At 42.1% G+C, this 18,557-nt stretch overlaps 1 pseudogene; it reads right to left on the bottom strand.

Moving 5' to 3' along the window:
• The window catches only part of LOC147617999 (uncharacterized), a 55,980-nt pseudogene extending 37,773 nt beyond the window's left edge, over positions 1 to 18,207 (bottom strand).
• Between the last annotated feature and the right edge of the window lie 350 nt (positions 18,208 to 18,557).

The raw sequence follows: 18,557 nt of genomic DNA, 5'->3' as shown, positions 1-18,557 counted from the left end.
GACATCTGATTCAAGTGCCTTTGCCTCTAGTTTGACATCAGTAGAACTTGTTTTGGGAACCCACTATTGACCTTTGTTGGATATTGTTGTTGTGAAGAGCTTTGGGGTTCTTCTAAGGCAATGAGTTTCTTTGGAACCCACTTCAGTTTGACTGAATCTGTGATGTGGTTGCCCTGTAACTTGCGGTTTTGTTTGTAGCACCTTTTTTTGGTCTCCATTTGTATGTAGAAGTTGTGTCTTTAGGTTGATTTCCATTGGAGACATAGCTACTTCTTTTAGTTTGTGCTAGGGCTTTTGGTAACCACATTTGTGATTGTCATAATATCCCTGAGCAATGATGAGGTCTTCAGAAACAATCCACTCCTTGTAGGCCTTTGACTTTATGCTCCTTGCATGAATCCGGACTAAGCTGTTGCTTCCATTGGAAGATATTTAAGCCAGGTTGTCCTTAGGGATCCATATCTTCGTAGAGATTCCTATTGTTACCGTCTGTTCTACAACCGGAAGTGTTGTTTCCTCGGCTTTTGTGTTGATCTTTCAGTGGTTGTCCTTTTTCTTTGAGGTTCACTTGTCAAGGTTATCTTCTCGAAAGACACTTTGTAAGCAATGAACTTTGGTTTTGGTAACCATAGCTCTCTATTGCCATGACAATATCCTTGTGCTTCCAATGACTTTTTCGTAGAAAAGCCATCCCCTTGAATTGATGTTTTTGCGTGGCTTGATGTTCTACCCATTATGCTGGTCTCCATGACTTAATCTATGGGCTTGTATCCTTTGTTTGGGCACTAAAACCTATTGCGGTTGTCGTTTGTATGTTTTTGGTGATGGATACTTTGGTTGGTAGATCTTGCTGTGTTGATTCACCCTTTGTCGTGTCCCATTTGAGTTTCCTACTGTTGTTGTTGAAGATGAATGTTGCTCCCTGATGAGCTGATTTTGATAGTGTCCTTTCGTGGTTGTTGAGCTTGATGCTCTTGCATTTACTAATGGCGACAAGTCTGGCTCTTCTTTTGCCTTCCCTTTATCTGCATATGTATTGGTGGTACGCATGGAATTGCATACTTGAGAATTAAGAGTGTTTGAAGCATCCCACAGAGTTGCTTGATCATCTAGCACGAGAGGTATACTCAAGCTTAACTTATTATCACCTGGGATGGACAATATAAGCTTGCTTGTCCCTCTATAGCATTGATGTTGAGCCATCAAGGACCAATTCTTCATCTAAATGTCCTGGAGCCATGACAAAAAACTTTCCACGGAGTGAGAGTGTATGCTCAAGGATGATAAAAAACAGAAGCAGGAGAGAGCACACACAAGAGAAGCAAACCCTAATCCATATCCATCAATCATAAAGAAGGAGAGAAGTCATAGTCACCATCATCTCTCACACACACAAAAGGAGAACACAACATAGTGTTATGTCCACACTACAAAGTAAACCTAATGTAATGTCCACACCACACATGACCAGCTGGACGCGGTCATAAACACACCACACGATATCTATCTACCATACTGTCACTCTGTCAGCACCCATGTGCTATCCTCCAGCTGTATACGAGCTTGACATTTCAACACTCCCCCTCAAGCTCGACATGTCCATCTCTAGGACTCCCAATCTAGTACGGAAATACTCGAACTTATCCTTACCAAGTGCTTTGGTAAAGATATCTGGAACCTGCTCATCTGTCTGCACATATGTCAAATCAACATGCCCATCTAGCACCTTCTCTCTGATGAAATGATAGTGGACCTCAATATGTTTGGTCTTGGCATGATAAACTGGGTTGCTAGCAAGCTGAATACTACTCATGTTGTCACAATGAATGACAACTCTCATATCACTCTGTATCCTGACATCATCTAGCAACTTCTTCAACCACATAGCTTCACATGCAGCTATGGCTGCATGTGAAGCTATGTGGAGCAGCTATGGCTGCTCCACGATAGTCTACCTCTGTGGTAGATAAAGCAACTGTAGGTTGCTTTTTACTGCTCCAACTCACAGCTCCACTACCAATGCTGAAAACATAGCCACTGGTAGACCGCCTGTCATATGCACTACCGGCCCAATCTGCATCTGTATATCCATAGACATGCATGTCTTTTCCTGCCTCATAGAAAAGACCATAATGCACGGTAGTTTTGACGTATCTCAGAATACGTCAAACAGCATCCAAGTGAGGTTTACGAGGACTCTGCATAAACTGACTCACCAAACCAACTGCATAACTGAGATCTGGCCTCGTAATGGTCATGTAGATAAGGCTACCAACCATTTTCCTGTACATGGTGATATCATCAAGCTCATCACCCAAATCAGCCCGAAGCTTCATGTTTTGCTCTAATGGTGTCAACACTGGTTTGCATGCTGTCATACCATACTTTGCCAGCATGTCAAGTGCATATTGCCTTTGCACCAACCATATACCCTTGCTTGTTCTAATCACCTCAATGCCAAGAAAGAACCTTAAATCACCAAGGTCTTTCATATCAAACTCTTTGCATAAAGAGGCCTTAACCTCATCAATGCCTTTCCCACAATCACCTGTGATAATCAAATCATCAACATAAATGACTATCATCACAATATCATCATGTGTCTTCTTCACATAAAGTGAAGAGTCTGCATTTCCAACCACAAATCCAATACTGACAAGATATCTGCTGATCTTGTCACTCCAAGCACGAGGTGCTTGCTTCAAACCATAGATTGCTTTCTTTAACCTGTAAACAAAAGTAGGATATTTTGGATGTACATATCCTTCTGGCTGTTCCATGTACACCTCTTCTTGTAGTTCACCATTCAAGAAAGCATTTTTTACATCCATTTGATGTAAAGCCCAACCTTTTTGTGCTGCTAGTGCAATGATAGACCTCATTGTAGCCATCTTAGCCACTGGGCTGAAAGTTTCATCATAATCAAGACCATAAGTTTGTGCATATCCTTTAGCGACCAGCCTTGCCTTATGTCTCTCTAGGCTGCCATCTGACTTGCACTTATTTGCAACCAATTGCATTCTTTCCTTGAGGTAACTCAGCCAGTTCCCATGTATCATTTTTGTCCAAAGCATCCATCTCTTCATCCATGGCTTTTTCCCATACATGCTCTCCAATAGCCTCTGTATAGCATGTAGGTTCCACATGCTTTACCATAGATGTCATGTATGCATAGTGCATAGCAAAATCTCGATATGTCAATCTTTCAACTGGATAATTGACTCTCTGGGATCTCCGCAATGCATGCGGGTCACTCTGTACACCTGTAACTCTAGCATGTGGTGGCACATATCTGTCCTGCCTAGCACCAGGTGTGCGTAAAACAGGTATGCCGAGCTCCTCATCCAAACTCTCAGAACTAGATGACTCATAACCTGTGATTCCAATTCCTTCAACTTTCTTCTTGCCTTTATCCATAGCACTACTCCCAGTGCTCACACTCTCATGCCTCAATCGTCCTGACCATGGACGTATACTGCTACTCTCAGCTTCTGCTGCTGCTGGCCCAGACATAGTAGTAGAACTAGAACTTGCCTGTGTGATGGCAAGTTCACAGGCACATTAGCCTCAAGTGAGTCAATGACTCCCTCATCTTTTGCTTTGTACCAACTAGCAAGCTCATCAAACACCACATCTCGTGAGATGACTACTTGTCTAGTTTGAGGGTTATAACATTTGTAGGCCTTTCGATCCTGTGCATATCCAACAAATACACAATTCTCTGCCTTAGGATCCAACTTCCGTCTTCTTTCATCAGGCACATGGACATAAGCTACGCATCCAAAGACTTTGAGATGTCCAATGTCTGGTCTGTAACCTGTAAGCCGCATCTCTGGCGTGCTTCCATGAATGGCTGCTGTAGGTGTTTTGTTCAGGATATACACTGCAGTAGCACATGCTTCTGCCCAATAGTAATCTGGCATGCTCTTTTCATTGAGCATTGCCCTTGCCACTTTACATATGACTCGATTCTTTCTCTCAGCCACACCATTCTGCTGAGGTGTATACCTGCATGTCAACTGTCTTCTTATCCCATGCTTCTTCAAGAAATGCTCAAATGCTTTTGAGGTGTATTCACCACCTCCATCTGTCCTCAAACATTTAATCCAACAGCCATATTGCTTTTCTACAAGAGCCTTGAAATCCATGAATTTTTCCAACACTTCACTCTTCTCTCTCAAAAAGTATATCCATGTCATCCTGCTAAAATCATCTATAAATGTCACATAGTATAGACTGCCTTTGATAGATGGGTTTTGTGCAGGGCCCCATACATCACTGTGTACTATCTCAAGTGGCCTGTTACTCATATTTCCTTCTCTAGGAAACCTCAACCTTGCCTGCTTTCCAAACTGACAGGCTTCACAAACATGCATATGTCCATCATATTTGAATCTAGGCAATCCACTGACAATGCCTCTTGTTTGCATGTTCTTTAATCTCTGTATATTGACATGTCCAATCCTCTTGTGCCACATGTCAATGTCCTGTACAATCCCATTGCTCTTTGAAAACATGGCTGAGCTCAATTCTGGTATGCCTGCATCCAATTTGAACAACCTTCCTTCCTTCTTGCCCTTGGCAATCAATCTACAGCCATGCTTAAAGTCTTCCACAAAACAGCCATTCTCATTGAATCTTACTTGTAATCCCTGCTCAACCATTTGGCCTATTGATGCCAAATTCTTTGTGATGGATGGTACATATAACACTTCTGACATATTCTTCACATTTCCATCATGCATCCTCAAAGGCACACTGCCAACATGTGTTATAAGATGCTGAGTATCATCTCCTGTGACCACATAACCATTTGTATCCAATGGTTGCATCTTCTCAAACCACTCACCATGACATGTCATGTGGTTTGAGGCACCTGAATCCATGTACCATGACTCATCTCCAGCATTCTGAGAATCCATTGTCCCCATAATGTGCTTCATTGCAAAAAGATGATTTGAACTCCCATCATTGTTACTGGTAGATGCATAATTTCCATGTTGTGGTCTTCCATTCCTCACATCATTCTGCTTTTTGTAACAATCTTTTGCCATATGTCCAAGTTTGCCACAATAGTGACATTCAATCCCATTCAAATTTTGTTGAGGACCTTTCCATCGTCCTACGAGCACCTGTTCCAAATCTCCCCCTATGGGATTGAAATCCATGACCTCCACGTGATCCAAATGATGACTGTGAATTCTGAAAATTCTGATTTGATTGTGGTTGAGTAGACCTATCATTCCAACCACGTCCTCCACGGCCTTGAGGAGTAAATCTCCCCCTGCCTTGAAAGCCTCTAGATGAGTAAAAAGCCTGATTCCTTGCATGCTCATCATTGCTCGACGAGGATGCACCACCTGTAAGACTCATACCACCAAGTCCAAGCTTCAATTCTTCCACAATGAGCAATGACACAAGCTCATTAAAGTCTGGCATTCCTCCCAACCTTACTGAGATGGAAGTGTCAAAAGATTTGTATTCTTTGCCTAAACCACGCAATGTGAGAGCAACCAAATCATCATCATCCATTGGGGCATGGATTGATGACAAGGAATCTGCATAACCCTTGATTTCCTGAACATACTCATGTATACTCCTATTCCTTCGTGTTACACTGTGAATCTGTTGCTTTAGTTGAATCTTCCTTGCACCAGTGTCTGTCTCATACATTCGGCACAATATACCCCATGCTTCTTTCGGTGTATCTGCATCTTGGATGTGAATAAGCAAGGCATCTGTTACACATATTGAAAAGTAATGCAACACTTTTGAAGACCGCTCTACCCATTGCTTGTGAGCCAACATCTGAGCATTATTTGGTTGAGGAGGTAGGAATGGCTCTGGCCGATACAAGGCTCCACAATCCTTTGCCTTTCAAAAAACTCTTCATTCGAAACTTGTTACCATATTATAGTAGTGATGTGTGTGAACACACTTAGGACCGCCGGGGCACTTTTTCCCTCACTAGGAGGTTTTTTCCCCCGTGCATTGTATATACGCCCATTATCTTCTAGGGCTAGTTATCTTTCATTTTTGGCACTCATAATACACTACTGTGTTGTGCTCAAGCTTCCTTATCTTCTTGAAGTTGTGTGTGCATTCCTGCAACCCTAATTCCAACAATTGGTATCAGAGCAGGCTTCCTCCTCCCGGGCAGCATCACCGGCACCTGCCGCTTCATCTCCTCCGATTGCGACGAGGTTTCACGAGCGTCTGCAGGTTAGTATATGCCGTGGGAGAGCCCGTAGGGCTTGGTCATTTCAGAATTTTGATCTGAAGTCATTTCGCCCTCCGTTTTTGCATTCCAAGTACTGCGCAGGCAAAATCGTCCTACTGTGCAGATTTTCTGTCAAGATTAAAATCTGCAGGACAGGTGCCCATTCGTCTGTTTTGGGCTGTGCTACATAGCACAGGTCGATTTTATACAGGTTTACCTCTTACAGACAGCATTTACATCTAGTAGTACAGTCATTGGCCATGGCTGACAACAATGATGTATTCCGCATGTTGGCTGCTGAGGATAAGTTGGATGGCACCAACTATCCATTGTGGGCATATATGATGCGACATGTATTGGTAGCAAAGGGGTTATGGAACATTGTGCAGGGTATTGATGCACGTCCTATTGTGGCTGGGAATGCTGCAAACACATCAGAAACAGGTACTGTTGATGATGGTGCAGGCACAAGTGCTGTAGCAGCTGTTCGAGAACCACCACTTTCAGCAGAGCAGATTCGTTGGGATGGTAGAGATGCGCAGGCTCATGCATTGATTGCGCTGTCTGTCAAACGTACCATTATCCCACATATTCGCTCCTGCAGGACTTCTAAGGATGCTTGGGATGTACTTGCCACATTGTATCAGGCAAGAAATGAGGCTCGTGTTGCTTATCTCCGAAAATAGTTGGAGAGTGAGCATATGAACGAAGGTGATTCTATGGATAGCTTTTTGACAAAGATCAAGGATTTCAAAGAGCAGCTCATTTCTGCAGATGAAATCCTGTCAGACAGTTCACTTGTGCAGACTGTTTTGAATGGTCTACCAGATTCTTATCAGGGTTTTGCTTCCACTCTTCGCTTGATGATGAAAGGCAATCCCAATGCCTTATCATTTGAGGAGTTAGTTTCTGTTTTGCTGCAAGAAGACCAGTCAAGGCAAAACAGGAATATTATGCGTGTCGCAGATCAAGCTTTCGTTGCTAGTCAGAGAAGTGGGAAAGGTAAAGCTGGCTTTTCTTCTAGTAAGCAGAAATCTGCAAATGCTGCGCAACCAAAGAAGGAAGACAAAGATGAGAAGAAGGGTGACAAACAGAAGACATTTTGCAAGTACTGTAAGGGAAATGATCATGTCATCAAAGCGTGTCCTAAGCTAGCTGCGAAAGAGGCTAAGAAGAAAGAGGCTGGTATGGCTGTTGCAGATGCCTCTCCTTCTAACAATGAATCTGCTAATGTTGTGCTAGATACAGAATGGGCATTCAATGCGCAGTGCAGTTATGACCCATCTTTGCATGACACATGTATGTCTGCAGTAGATTCAGATGTATGGTACTTTGACAGTGGTGCCACTAAGCATATCACCTCGCAGCGCAGTTTATTCACTTTCCTTGAGTCTGCTCCCACAGGGAATACTGTCACTTGTGCCAATAACTCCTCTTATCCCGTTAAAGGAGTTGGACAGATTGTGCTGAATGTTGCAAATGGCAACACCTTTACACTTTTTGATGCATTGTATGTGCCAGGGATCAAAAAGAATCTGCTGTCAGTCTCCGCATTTGCCAAAACAGGTTTGGTTGTAAAATTTGTGGATGACAGATGTACTGTTCATGATCTCTCTTGTGGTGACATCATTGTAGCATCTGGTTCACTATGTCGAGGGCTGTATAAGCTCAATATGGATGGCAAATGTGTAGAGGATTCAGCATGTGCTATTATGGATACGCAGGCTATTTCAGATGCAAAACTGTGGCATGCACGTTTTGGTCATCTGAATTTTGCAAGTTTGCTGCGCCTGCAGAAATCTGAAATGGTGTCTTCTTTGCCTAAGCTTGAGGCACCTGTCAAGCATGTTTGTGAGGGCTGCATATTGGGTAAAATGCAGCGTGCTTCCTTTCCCAAAGATGGATCAGTGAGAGCTGAACGCAGATTGCAGCTTGTTCACAGTGATGTTTGTGGTCCCATGCAAACTCCATCATTTGGAAACTACCTTTACTTCGTGACTTTCATTGATGATTTTACCAGGCATGCATGGGTATATCCTTTGAAGGCAAAGTCCGAAGTGTTTTTGTGCTTCAAACAGTTTTTGGTTATGGCTGAAAATGTGTCAGAAAGTAAGATGGGCACCCTCCGTTCAGATCGAGGGGGGGAGTATATGTCTTCAGAATTTAATGCATTTCTGGCTGAGCGTGGGATAAAACACCAATGTACAGTGCCGTATACACCACAGCAAAATGGTGTGGCTGAGAGAAAAAACAGGTCTCTCATGGAAATGGCAAGATGTATGGTTAAGAGTCAAAGTCTACCACATGGTTTTTGGCTTGAGGCTGTCATGTGTGCCACTTATGTACTAAACAGGTGTCCCACCAAAGCATTACAGGTTGTCACTCCATATGAGGCTTGGCATGGCCGCAAGCCATCTGTTGGCCATTTACGTGTTTTTGGTTGCCTGGCATATGCATTAGTGCCTGTGCAACATCGCAGAAAATTGGATGACAAAGCTGTCAAATGTATTTTTGTTGGATATAGTGCTGAGAGCAAAGGCTATCGTTTGTATCATCCACAGACAAAGCGCATTTTGGTTAGCCGTGATGTTGTATTTGTGGAAGATGCAGTTCAGCCCTTGGTTTCATGTACTAAGGAGACAGATATCAGCTCACGTGATGTCTATGATACATTGTTGCCTCTTTTCAGTGGTGCACAGTCAAGTGCAATACCTCATGAGGCAGTTTTTCAGCCTATGCAGGTTTTAAATGATGGCACAGATCAGCCTATATCTGATGCAGATGTGCATGATGCACTTGAGGATGAGAGACAAGAGATTGAGGGCTCTAGAAATATGCCTAGATGGCTGGTGCAGACTTTGCGTGACAGCAAGTTGGAAGCCCCTTTGTCTAGTCGCACTCGTTCTGGCTCTCATGGTGCCTCTTATGCGTCAGATTGTTATGCATTGGCTGTTTCTAGTATGTGCGATGAAAGTGAGCCTGTTTCATTTGATGAGGCACAAAGTTCAGAAAATTGGATGGCTGCTATGCAAGCAGAATACGATGCTATTATGAAGAATGGTACATGGTCTTTATGTGACTTGCCCCCTGGCAAGAAGGCCATTGGCACTAAGTGGGTATACAAATTGAAGCGTAAGCCTGATGGCACAGTGGATCGCCATAAGGCTAGGCTTGTTGCAAAAGGTTATGCTCAAGAGAAGGGCATTGATTTTGATGAGACTTTTGCTCCCACATGTCGTATGACCACTGTTCGTAGCATCTGTGCATTAGCAGCTCATAATGGTTGGAATGTACATCAGCTGGACATAAAGACTGCGTTCTTAAATGGAGATTTGCATGAGGAGGTGTATGTATCGCAGCCTCGTGGTTTTGTTCAAAGAGGGCAGGAAAACAAAGTGTGCAGGTTAAAAAAGGCTTTATATGGTTTAAAGCAAGCTCCACGAGCTTGGTATGAAAAAATACATGCATATTTGACTGCACATGGGTTTCAGAATAGTCCAACAGAAAGCACTTTGTATGCTAAACGTGTGGATGGTGTACATCTAATCATTGCTCTCTATGTCGATGACATGCTGCTCACAGGACCAAATGAGAGTCATATTGCTGATTTTAAGGCTGATTTGAATGCCTCTTTTGAGATGTCAGATTTGGGGCATTTGCATCATTATTTGGGGATACAATTTAAGCAGTGTGATGGAGGTATTGCTTTGTGTCAGACAAAGTATATTGAAACATTGTTGCGGAGATTTGGCCTTGAAGACTGCAAGCCTATTGCTACTCCAATGGAGACAGGTTTGAAGTTGAGTCTTCATGATGCTGGAGATCACTTTGATGTCACACTCTATCAGACAGCTGTTGGTTGCCTCATTTATGTATGCATTACGAGGCCAGACATTCAGTTTGCAGTCTCACAGGTGAGCAGATTTATGCATAGCCCAGGCATTAAGCATTGGCAGGCAGTGAAGCGTATCTTTCGCTATTTGAGTGGTACTCGGCATCTTGGGTTGTTTTATCCCAAGGGGGGATCATTGCCGCCAGATTTACATGCTTTTTCAGATTCTGACTGGGCTGGTTGTTATGACACACGCGTGTCCACGAGTGGTTTTTGCTTCATGCTTGGAAGCTCATGCATATCATGGTTGAGCAAGAAGCAGCCTACTGTGGCCACTTCTAGTTGTGAAGCTGAGTACAGGGCAGCTTTCACAGCTACGGTTGAGTGTGTGTGGCTCAGACGCCTTATGGCTGATTTGGGTGTTGGGCAGCCATCTGCCACCACCATCTTCACTGACAGTCAGAGCGCATTGGCAGTTGCGCGGAACCCAGTGTTCCATGCTCGTACGAAGCACATTGAGGTGCACTACCATTATGTCAGGGAGAGACTCTCTGCAGGAGAGATCAGTTTGGCTTATGTGCCAACACAGGATAACCTTGCAGACCTTTTCACAAAGGCTCTGCCTCGTGAGAAGTTCGAAGCTTTTCGCAAAGCTTTGGGCTTACTCCCTTTTGTGGATTCGTCCACATAGCTAGACACTTCCCTATACATGAGTGCTAGCTCTTGTTCACCGCATCACTCCAGGGGGGATTTGTTACCATATTATAGTAGTGATGTGTGTGAACACACTTAGGACCGCCGGGGCACTTTTTCCCTCACTAGGAGGTTTTTTCCCCCGTGCATTGTATATACGCCCATTATCTTCTAGGGCTAGTTATCTTTCATTTTTGGCACTCATAATACACTACTGTGTTGTGCTCAAGCTTCCTTATCTTCTTGAAGTTGTGTGTGCATTCCTGCAACCCTAATTCCAACAAAACTTCCACACTTGGAAGTTAGTTCTGTCAAGCTTCTCGCCAACAATTTGTACTGGGCCATCTCCCATTTTGAATACCTGTGATGTACCCTTATATAACACTCTTCTCGATGCTTTCCAAAGCTCCAAATGATTATGAACCAAGCTCAATATGTGCTATACATATGCATTCACACCACAAATGACTTTATGTTGCATAAGAACTTCATTTGTATCATCAAAATTAAAAAGGGGTAAAGTTGAATTTTTTGGTTTTTTTCTCGCCAGTAATTTTTTTCTCACCAGTAAAACCAGTCAAAGATTATGCTCTAAATCCTTCAAATCTTGTCCAAATGCAATGATTCAACTTGCATTGGCTTCCCAACACATTGCTCCAACATATCCTAGAAGGGTTTGATCAAATTCTTCAAGGTGAATGAGAACCACCAATTTTTGTAGCTCCCTGGTTTGCCATTTTCTGCATCTGTCAGTACCACCTCTCACAAAAAATGCTCTATCTCCTTCAAATCTTATCCAAATTCAAAAACTTTTTGAATCAAAAGTTTAGCAACTCATAGGAATCTACTTGTACCAAAGGAATTAGGCCAATTTGATATAGACAAGGATTAATGCCTTGATTAATACTGCTCTGTTTCTGGACAGACTTTTTGCAAACCTGCACACCTCTGATAAATTACTTCAATGAGCTCCAAATACCTCAAATGAGCTGCAACCAAGCATCACAAGGCCTTAGCAATGTCTTTGCTAAACCTCCCAATCTTTGAATGGCATCAAATGGATTAGAAATGAGTGAATGGCATGATATCTAATGAGACTATCCAGAATTCTGCACAGAGATGCGCCGCCTGCTCCTGGGGCCTGTAGAGAAGGGGTTTTTCACAATTGAGTTGATAAACTTCTTAGCAATGACCTAATGCATCATGGGTATGAAGGGTTTGGCTCAAATTTGCTTCAATCTTCCGCATTCGATCCTCCACCGAGCATATGTTCTCTGTTTTTGTAGGGTCCAAAAAACCAAAGTTTTTTTTTCTTCACAAATTGCTTGTAATGCATCAATTTTTTGCATGAATGATTTGCTCCTGAGTTGCCAGTACATGTGCCCTTCCAAATACATGAGACCTTCACTTCTTTGCTTGCATTTCCCAAATTACATGAGACCTTCACTTCTTTGCTTGCATTTCCCAAAATACATGTGCCAAAGTACATTCATTCACAAGCTTTCCATGAAAGCTTTAAAACAGAAATTGTCTGCTTTCTTTTGCACCTTTAATCTTCTCTTACACTTGCTCTTGATACTTGCAATCCACAGAGGGGGTCTTGCTACACTTACCAATGGTCCTTAGCTCTCAGATCTGATGCCGATGTGTGCTCCACAGCTTCTCCTTTGCTCCAAGCTCCAATGGCTTCCTTCACAGCTTTTTCTTTTTCTTCCCTCTTCTCTCACTCACTCATCAACCCTAATGTTGAGCACCAGGCTCTGATACCATGATAAAAAATAGAAGCAGGAGAGAGCACACACAAGAGAAGCAAACCCTAATCCATATCCATCAATCATAAAGAAGGAGAGAAGTCATAGTCACCATCATCTCTCACACACACAAAAGGAGAACACAACATAGTGTTATGTCCACACTACAAAGTAAACCTAATGTAATGTCCACACCACACATGACCAGCTGGACGCAGTCATAAACACACCACACGATATCTATCTACCATACTGTCACTCTGTCAGCACCCATGTGCTATCCTAGCTGTATACGAGCTTGACATTTCAACAAAGGAAATATTTAATACTCCAATACATTCACCAACAAAGTTGTGTGTAATTTGTATAAAATCGGTAGAAACATCAAGGTTAGGCTTACCGAGAAATCGCCAAGTCTGATGGGACATCATGTTCTTTGTCACACCTTTATCAAGTAAAGCTATACTTTGAATTTGCATCCCATTCTTACCTTGAATGCCGATTGCAATTCTTGTGGGTGGAACAAAGACTTTGACATGCTCATTTACATTGTTTACATCTTGTTGGTTTGGTTGTGCTCGCTCTTGAATTTTTGATAGTTCAATACCTACTTGTGAGCTTGCACTTAAGTCCTTTAGTGGATTGTTCTTTAGGCTTGGACTTGGTTTTGCAAGTTCTTTAGTGGTTGGAGATCCGTTGGCACTTGAAGTGATACGTGGTTCTGCAATGACACAAAAGGGTGCCTTTTCTTGATCAGATGAAGATGTTAGCATAAAGGTCTCCTTGTCGGGTTCGACTGTTGAGCCAATCTCTGCCCGAGGTGATTATGGTTTCTATTGAACTCTGAGTGTATGTTGGACATTCTATAATCACTTCGATGACTTCCCAATCCATGTTTTCATGGGTTTTTTCTTGTTCTAGGGGCCTGACGCACTCGTAGCTTTCTTGGGTTTCAGTTTTAGGGATTACTCTTATCATCATAAGATCATAACCCTCTTCATCGCAAAAAACTGTGGGAGTTATTTCGTTAACGCACACATCTAGAGTAGCTAGGATGTATCTCCATCCTGCTGGCTCTAGTTCAGCTTCTAGAAATGGTTATGGAATATAGGCCTCGTCACCCAATCTCTCTTGTCGTCTCATCAGGTTCGTTTACAGAGCCTTCTCCTTCTGAAGCTCCGCACATCCATATCTCTTTTTTGCGAGAGCTTATCCAAGATGGAACTGAGGATTTTGCCTTAGTGGTGGTAGAATCAAAATCTTCTACAGGAGTTTTAACCACGTCCCGATAGGAGTAATTTGCCAAATTTGCATGTAATGGCCTCTTGTTGCCGTAGATAGATGTAGTAGTAGCCCCAATCTTGAATCATCTTGAGTTGTCGCATAAACGGTCATCCAAGAATGATGTCATAATTTGGGCTTTTCCCAAAATCTACCACTGCAAATGTATGTTCGTACTCAACTCCACATGAGGTGACTACAACTCTTTCTAAAAGACCAATGAGTCTTTCTATGTAACCATCAGCTAACTGCAATTTCAATCACGTCTTTCTCAAGGCTGGCTTTCCCCATGTTTCCCAAACCTTTTTCGTGGGCAATGGCAATGCCCGCTCTGCTCTCTCGAACATTTCTAGTTAACTTTTGCAAACCTTCTCCACTAGTGCTTCTGCCTTTTTGGCTTTAGCATTAGCCTCCTCTTCTTACTGTCTAGCTTGCAAGGTTTCCTACTATTGAGGGCCTTCATCTCCTCTTCTTTTGCCAAAACTTGCCTCTTGAGGGTGGCCATGCCCTCTTCGGCATCTGCTTTGCACTACTTCAATTTATTGGTCAATTGTAGGCAAGTGTCATCCTTAACTCTTGAGTGTGTCCACTTGTTTGCCTATGTGCTCTTTCTACCATTCAAGATCATCTGCAATTGATTAATATTCAAGATCATCTGCAATTGATTAATATTCTAAACATCATAGCATTTTTCATGTTGGATTTGGGCCCTATTTAGCTCCAGCACTTCTAAAAGACATGCCTGAGCTTGTTGCTCACAAGTTGCAAATCTATTCATATGGTCTTGGCAGAAGCTTATCTTTTTTGTTAGGGCCTCTTTGCACTCTCTTAATGTCACTAGATTATCTTGTAATTTCTCTATGGCCATGGTGATTCTTGGCTATATAAAGATGTCAAGGGTTTTTGGTGTTTCCTCCTGCCTAGCCTGCTGCTACTTGGCATTTGATGTTCTTTCCTTTTTTGGTCAGCAGCTCTGCCAAGTTGATTACTATTTCAAATTCACTTTGTGTTGTTTGAGGCTTTGATGTTGGCCCAGCTTGCTCTATTTGTGCATGCCTTTCTTCCTTGACCTTTTTGTTTGCCTCGGTTTGGGTTTGTGCTCTCCCTTGGCCAATTTTGTATGTTCTTCTTTTCTTCCTCAAAGTTGTGTATTTTTCCAACTTTAGGTCTTCAAAATCCCTCTTCCTCTTTTAGGTCCACAAAATGGATAGGCTTTTCAAAAAAGGGTAATTGCAACCTTTCTTGTTGCTCTTATATCTTTACCCAGAAGGAGAAATCTCCCCTCCGTTTTGTTCTCAATTCTTTTTGTCTTTTGACTTTTGAATAATCTGGGGTGGCTTGTGCCAAGGCCTAGAGGTGAGCATGTAGCACTATGGCGCCTCCTCCTTCCATTAATGTTGTTGTCATTCCTTAGGGTTTTTTAAGAAATTGCTACTCTCTTCTGCTCTAGCTTTTTCTAATTTCTAGCTAACATATTCTCTATCTTATCAGGGCCACATTCTGCAAAGTAGAATTGCATTTGGGTTCTACATTCTAGATCTCACACGTCCTTTAGCTGGTGCATGGACCCCTTTCTAGGTACTTTGCTTTTCAATAGGTTATATTGTTTCTAGCGCTCTGTGTTGGCTTCTGTGAGAAGCCCAAGCACCTTGTTTACTAGATTAATGCTAATAGTGGTGGGTTTCTTACCTTCTACAATGAGGGTGTCTATTTCAATGAATTGTTGCAACAGCTCTTGTGCCCTATTGGGTTTGGCTAGAGGCTCCCCTAGTCTTGTTGGATGAACGTGCTCAATAGCAGCTTCTTGGATTACTAATCTTTATGCTACTTATTCATGCTAGGAAAGAAATGTGGCTTCAGTGGGATCAGCATGTGAGCTTTCTTCTTATCTTGTACTAGCTTGGTTGCCATTGCTTGTTCTTCTACTTCAGGGTTGTTTGCTTTGTGTATAGTATTTGGTTGTTTTTTCTTGCATCAAGGCACTACCTATAGCGATTTGTCAAAAGCATCTCTATGGACACGAAACAAAATTTACGTTTTTTGGCTAGCAATGATCGGTGTTGTGGTCAGCATCTTTTTAAGTAGCTCAAAGACCTGCTAGCATTTTGCTATCCAAGTGAAGATGGCATCTTTTATTGTTAAGCAATATAGACGACTAGTCACATGCTAACGGGCAACTCCATGTTGGAGATTTGAATTTTCACATTCTTGATGATACCTTTGGGTACTCATTATATATTAAAGGTGATGGGATCCCATTTGAAACCTAACTTTTGGGCCATGTCTTTTGCTATGAAATTCACTCCGAATCCTCCATCCAAAACAACAACTTTGATTCCTTTATTATTGATCTTCACATTTACCTAGCTGCATTGTCATCTCGTGATATTTCCTCTTTGTTTGGTTGAGTTAGATGAAAAGTTAGATTTTTCTCTAGTTCACACAGCTCTTGATTTATGCTTTGCATACCCTTTTTCCCTTGAATCTTGGACAATAATCCAACATGCTTCTCAAGGTCACCTTTTGATCCAAGAACAGTTTTAAAACATTCATATCCAAATCCTTGGTTTTTTTCCTTGAAACCTGTCCATTTTTTCCCTCATTTCCATTTTAAGCATTGCCTTTGCTGGTTCCCACTTCATGTGAGCCACTTGTTTCACTTTTAGGCATATCTCTTGCTCTGAGTTCTTTTAGGCATTCTCCGGGCTCCTCCAACCCTATTTCGGAGGCCTTTTTCTGGTAAGCTAAATCAGGCAAGTGCTTTTTTGGTATCTGGCGAGTGGTTTCCACAAAGATTCCCTACTTTAACCCTCTACTCTCTCTTGCTTGTGTGTCACTCTCCACTCTCTCTCTCTCTCTCTCTCTCTCTCTCTCTCTCTCTCTCTCTCTCTCTCTCTCTCTCTCTCTCTTTGAACACACACAATGCAAATAAGAGTATATACAACTGAAATGTCTCACATCTATCACATTACACAAAAAAGCATCATCTCTTTTCAATTTTATATCTTTGTCCCTTCCCTCTCCTTGTCTCCCCCCTCTCTCTCTCTATCAACTCACATTCCCATTCCACAATAGTTCTATTCTCTAAGTGGCTTAAGTGAAGCATGATGAAAGAAGAAAGTTGTTGTCTGCAGACAAAATTAAAAAATTTTAATCTCCAACATCGTGTTCGAGAAAAGATATTGACAATTAGGTTTCACTACCCCTTCTTTTTAACTACATGTGTACTTTTTACTAAAGATGTTATCTTTAGTTGTCTGAATCTACATCACATTTTGAGTTGCACTTACGTAGGGCTCTTACCCATTAGTAGCTTAATATAGAAGGGCAGAGCTTATAACTTGCAAACCTTAATGATATTTATAGAGAAATCCAAGGCCCTTTTTTTGCACAAATGTTAAAGTAGCCAGACCATGCACCCTCTTCAAAGAAAATGACAACAAAGTATCATCATGTGGAGTAAAACATCGCTGCCCTTGCCATTGGGCCATGTGGCACTTAAATAGAACATGTTTACTCTTGAGTTTAGTTCGATGCAAGCTCTTAGATTGTACAACATTAATTTAGGACTATTTTTGTTCACATGTCCACATTATGTGACTAACTACTCCAACATGTGTGGCTTTTATCTCAATGAGCTTACGCCTATAGCCTACCAGCTTCAACTAGCTCTAAAGCCACACGTACTTATAATAAGGTAACATACTTCTTGTCAACATTGAAGTCATTACATACACAAAGATTCTTGATAATTCTCATTGGAGCCCTTGGAAGAAGGCTTACTGGACATGTAGGTGCAATGGCTATTGCAAAATGATATTTTGATGGCCCGTAGTAAAATCTCTCTCTCTCTCTCTCTCTCTGTCTCTCTCTCTCCCTCCTTTTTAAGCCATAGTTAAGCACCCACCTCACCTATTTTGGGAACAACTTACCAAAGAAAATAACCTCAAGAAAAACGGCGCTCTTTCAGAAATAATTCCAGCAAAAAATGCTCAAAACTTTTACAATACATTTGACAAAAATCACATGCCCCTACATGCTGTATAGCCTCTCCACATTCTAGGTTGTCAACTCCATGATAGCACACACAATACAGATCGTAAAGCTGAAATAGCCTTTGACCTTTGGCACACTAGCCTGAGTTATGACCAGCTCAATATCCTTGGGCTCAATCATAAGAAGTTTTGGGCATTTTCCCATGTGGGAAAGAAACCCACTTTCCCTTTTGTTTCCCTATAGTGTTCAATATCATGAGCTTCGTGTTCAATATCATGAGCTTCGTGTTGAGATGTCGAGCTCTCCATGAGCTGGCACTCATGATGGTCCTCGATGTGAACGATACGGACATTTACATCACCGACACGGTTGGTGACTGACACTGTATCTTTGTCAGGGATTCTACAGCTGGCATACCCATCTAGTCTTAGCATAGCTACTTAGCGGGTTCACACTATGGACCGCATCTCTTTCAGCTTATACTACATATATGACTAGGGTTTCTTATGTTATGTACACTTTAGTTTGGAGAAGAAGAAGAAGAAGATTTTAGCCCTCTATCTCTTTGTGTGTAGCTTCTCTCTTGTGTGTGTGTGAGCTTGCAAGAAGGTCTCTCTCTTTCTCTCCTCTTTCTTTTCATGGTATCAGAGCCTGATTAAGGCGGCTAAGAGAGAAGACAGAAAGCAAAGGAGCCATTAGAAGTGGTACAAGGGTAAGAACTCCATCATCCTCTTCAACCTCTTGTGCAACCCTAGGTTTGGGAGCTCTATCAGGAGAGCTACGA

This window comes from Cibotium barometz, chromosome 36 (genome assembly GCF_041138505.1).
Source record: "Cibotium barometz isolate CiBa-2024 chromosome 36, ASM4113850v1, whole genome shotgun sequence".
Classification (NCBI taxonomy): domain Eukaryota; kingdom Viridiplantae; phylum Streptophyta; class Polypodiopsida; order Cyatheales; family Cibotiaceae; genus Cibotium; species Cibotium barometz.
Note: the sequence above shows the minus strand (reverse complement) of the source record. Positions and strands in the feature narration are given on the sequence as shown.